The 4,906-nt window shown below is 39.4% G+C and overlaps 1 protein-coding gene across 1 annotated transcript in view; it reads left to right on the forward strand.

Moving 5' to 3' along the window:
• Positions 1-4,906, forward strand: part of chl1b (cell adhesion molecule L1-like b) — a gene marked incomplete in the record, with an annotated part of 87,944 nt that overhangs the window by 660 nt on the left and 82,378 nt on the right.

Raw genomic sequence — 4,906 nt, forward strand, 5'->3', positions numbered from 1 at the left:
ATATATAACTTTATTCAGCATTACTTGTCTTGTTGACTGAATATCTTAAAAATTTGATTTTGGTTTTTATCTAATATGATGACACAATGTAAGAAACTAAGATCTGGTTATGTGGCTTTATAAACAATGTACTGTAATTTGCAGGGCCCAAATATTAATTTTTTTCTTGGGACTAAATAATTTTCCAACCCTTTTTACGTAAATAGGATTTTTAATATAGAGATTGTGAGACTGTATGGCCAGAGTTATCATCATTTTTTTGTATTTTTGACACAGCCATCTTGAATCACACACTGCAAAAGTTTGTACTTTTAATGATAACCGTCTGTCTGCAAGTTTTGTTAAAAATCTTCCGGTGGTTCACAGTATATTTTAGTAACAGACAGGCCCATGAATAGATATGGACACACGCATGGTCTAGTACACCTATCTGTATGGGGGCATTGCACTGACAATTATTTCTACAGCCTAACCCTGACCCCTTACCCTAACCTGTCAGGTTAGGATAAGGGTATGGGTGTATGCCAGCTATTGTCCCTWTATAATAGGCAGTACCTGTCCGCACGCAAACACACACCTTCAAAACAGTATTGTTTATTTTTGCCTCTCATTGGCAGTTGGTAACTAGTCCTCTCTTTCAGTTTTTAGAACATCAGTTCATAAGGAGTTGCCATTTTCTATTTCTTAAACAAAAGGGTTACATGACATAACTATAGACACAAAACTACAAATAAATAAAACTATACTTACTTACTTAAATAGACATTTCTRCCTGTATGTTTTGTTGCCAGTGGATGAATCAAAATAATAGTTCACAAATGACCTAGCGTGTGACTTGTCAGTCTGCTGCATTGACCTTAAAAAGAAAGAAACTTCCCTGATTTGAAGTAGCACAGATAATAGATGTGGTACATTACAGAGGAGTCGGGTGAGTTACTGAGCCCTCACTAAACAAACACACAAACCACATTTGACWAAAGCTTTTTCCAGCCTGTGCTGCTTGCCAAGACAAATTTACACCAATCTGTCACAGAATAGTTTTAATGATGACTTTTAAACTGACCTGCATGAGCCTGCTTGTAGATATCCTAATCAGGCTCTTTTAYTGAGACATTTGCTCATTCAAATACAGCGTGGTTCTTGATAGACTATTATGGGTTCTGTTTGGCTATTCTGATCTTTAGAAATCAGGACAACTGATGGATGATATACAACACCATTTTAAAAATAATAGCCTATGGGCTTATTTGATCTAAACAAACATATTTAGCAACATTCAAAAGGACTTGGACATCTAAAACATGTATAGAAGAGMATTCTTGCTTAAAAATATAGGTAGTTTTAGTTGCTGTTGCACCTATATTTTCCTACCACCTTAAATGAATTGTCATGATCATTATCASGCTTTTTAAAAAATGGCAAATACTGTCCATTTAAATCGGTCAGTTAAATAAGCTGTATATTTCTAATWCTTGAGAGCTTGTTGCTTTGACTTCTTGTGAAAAAGGCAGGCAGTGATRAAGTGTTACAGTGAAATGGATGGATGTAGAGACAGCAAAATTATTAATYAAGTATTTGAATATACATGTGCTAAATTAGTGATGCCCAGCTTTCTTTTCCAATTTCCTGGAAGGCTTTGGTTTGGACAACAATAAAAGCATCCATCCATCCATCCATTTTCTGTACACGCTTCTTCCTTTCAGGGYCACTGGTGCCCATAGCCAGCAGTGACAGTGCGAGGGGCGGGGTACACCCTGGACAGGTCGCAAGTCCATCACAGGGCCACACATAGAGACAAACGAGACAAACAACCATTCACTCTCTCACTCACATCTAGGGACAATTTAGAGTTATCAATTAACCTAACAGTCATGTTTTTGGTCTGTGGGAGGAAGCCGGAGTGTCTGGAGAGAACCCACGCATGCACGGAAAGAACATGCAAACTCTACCCAGAAAGGTTCCTGGACTGGGATTTGAACCGGTGACCTTCTTGCTGAGAAGCATCAGCTCTACCAACTGAGCCACCGTGCCGCCACAATAAAAGCAGTTGCCTCTATTTCCTAAGAGTGTGCTTTTTGCATGGAAATATGCTAGCACAAAATAGCATAATTTGTTAGTATTTATTCCAGCAAAATTGTAACGTTGTATCCTGGAGCTGTGAGGAAAGGTCATTTATTCAGATATATGCAAGTCATTTGTTCAGTCTTAACTTGTTGTCCTGTAGCTGGTGGGTTGCCAGTTTGATACCCCATTTCAGCTGTGTCAGTCATTGTGACCTTGGGAAACACACTTCACCCGCCTTGCCTACTAATGGTGATCACTAATCAGCTGCCATGATCACTAACGGTTGCCACCCGTGCATGGCAGCCCCGCCTCTGTCAGTGTGGCTGCACAGGGGTTAGACACTGAAACTGAAACACCTGGTTTTAACCCAAACAAACCCCTTTCAGACAGCTTCCTCTTGCGTCCACAGTTAATCCTGTTGGATGTAGTTCATCCTTCTTGGTGGTATGTTGACATTACCCTGGATATTGTGGCTCTTGATACATCACAAAGACATGCTGTCTTGGTCACAGATGCTCCAGCGAGACGTGAACTAACAATTTGTCCTCTTTTGAACTCTGGTATGTCACCCATAATGTTGTGTGCATTGCAATWTTTTGAACAAAACTGTGCTCTTACCCTGCTAAATGAACCTTCACACTCTGCTCTTACTGGTGCATTGTACAATTAATGAAGATTGGCCACCAGGCTGGTCCAGTTTAGCCATGAAACCTCCCACACTAAAATGACAGGTGTTTCAGTTTCATTGTCTAACCCCTGTAGTTTACCACCATCAGTGTATGAATGTGTGTATGAATGGGTGGATGTCTGTAAAGCACGTTGGAGTCCAAAGGGACTGAATAAAGTGCCATAAGAGTTCAGCATATTTACCACTCTTCTTTTGCATGATAGTGTTTATTCTCTGTTTTCCATCATCTTTCATAATGTAATGTAAGCGTGTTCTGTTTGTTAGAGGTCAGAGTGCAGTGCATAATCACTTGAAGCATTGAAACAAACATTTWTGACCTTTTTTTTACTTGATGAATCGTTTAAGCCCCAAGAGTCGTGATTTCCCTTTTTAACGTCCAATTTGGCCTTACATTGTAGATGTTTTACCAAACAAAATATGTTTTGTTGTGTATGTTTTCCTGTTGCTGTTAAGGAAATGCCTACAGCGCAAAGACGAATATTCAGAACATTTTGAAACCTAAAACTTTTGAAAGACGTAGGTGGACTTATTTTGATCTGTTTGACATAATAAGGGCCAAAGTCTTTCTGAGACTCCAGCTTCTGCTCTGAGTGACATCAACTCGTCAGAGCAGTTTTTTTTCTCTGCCTCTTTCTGACTGTAGAATGTCAAGCTACATGCATGTAAATGCTTATAAGAATCCATTTGTCTATTAATTATTAATTACTCATCACCCCCACCTACGCCCATGACTTTTTTCAGTTTTTTTCACAACGTTGTTTTGGTCGTAGAGCAGGGGTGTCAAACTCCAGTCCTCGAGGGCCGCTATCCTGCATGTTTTAGAGGTTTTCCAGCTCCAACACACCTGATTCAGTGATTGAATTAACTCTTCAAATTGGGCAGAAGCCTGTTAATTACCCAGCGATCAAAATCTGGTGTGTTGGAGCAAGAAAACCTCTAAAACATGCAGGATAGCGKCCCTCGAGGACAGGAGTTTGACACCCCTGTCGTAGAGTGTGGAAATGGCTGCAGTTACCACGCTCTATTGTTGCTCTGGTGTGAAACATAGTTCTTTAAAAGACTGAACTGAATGCAGATGTGAATATGTCCAAATATGAGTTGAGATGGACTAATTCAACCTTTACTAACTTGAGTGAAAATTCTGATGCAATTGATGGTCYTCTGTTGGCAGTGGCAGCTAATAGCTGCTCTTAGCTGTTTTTGCAAACACACTTTTAACACAGTTTTTCTCACTCTCCTACCTGTCACATATTGATGCTTGGTCCAGGTTCCCTCTGTGTCTGGTTTTGACACGTCAGGTAACCCCCTCGCGTCATTAATGGAGGCTTTTCCGGGTTCGCGGCGCCGCATAGGGTTTTAGGTCATAGTTCATGGTCCATGGTTAAAATTAAGGATCAGGATTACTGGTTAATTTTAGGTAGTGAGGTCAGGGATAGGATGTCTAGGGATAATAGAAGTTAAATTTAGGGTTTGGGATGATTTAGTTGTCGTACATTTTCTACACTTTTCAGAAATATGACAATGGGTTCCTCCTCTTTGTTCACATCTCATAAATAACTGACGCGAAGGGGTTACCCGCAGAGGGAACCTTGGACAAGCATCAATAAATGAAGAGTTGGGAATGAGAATGGGCTGTTTTTTCTTCTCTCTTCTTTTGGTGGATACTTCTACTAAAGCGAGTAGAATCTGTAAACTTCCAATCACTGACCTTCAATAAGGAAGAAGCTGTCGTGTCTCTGTTAGCCTGTTCTGGTCTCTGCTGTATGCGAACCACAGACAGTCAGGGTCCAAACTTTATGGTTCTTCCTTTAGCATTCCTTACGTAATAATCAGTAACTTTAAATAGTACTAAATTTTTGACAATTTTTATATTCAATTAGAACCTTTCATAGCCACATTGCGATGCATCAGAAAATAAACTTTAATACCACCCCTAGCTTTAAATGAGACTTTTGTGAGGACTTTTAGTTGTTAATATAACCTAAATCAGTGGTTCCCAAACTTTTTATCTTCTGACCCACAAAATATCCATGGCAAAAACTTGTGACCCCAAATATTACTGGTCATAATAAGCTTTGTTAATAACCCTAAAAACAAAGGCTACACAAATATAAATCTTTATATAACCTAAATCAGTGGTTCCCAAACTTTTTA

Source organism: Austrofundulus limnaeus, unplaced genomic scaffold (genome assembly GCF_001266775.1).
Source record: "Austrofundulus limnaeus strain Quisiro unplaced genomic scaffold, Austrofundulus_limnaeus-1.0 Scaffold480, whole genome shotgun sequence".
Lineage (NCBI taxonomy): Eukaryota > Metazoa > Chordata > Actinopteri > Cyprinodontiformes > Rivulidae > Austrofundulus > Austrofundulus limnaeus.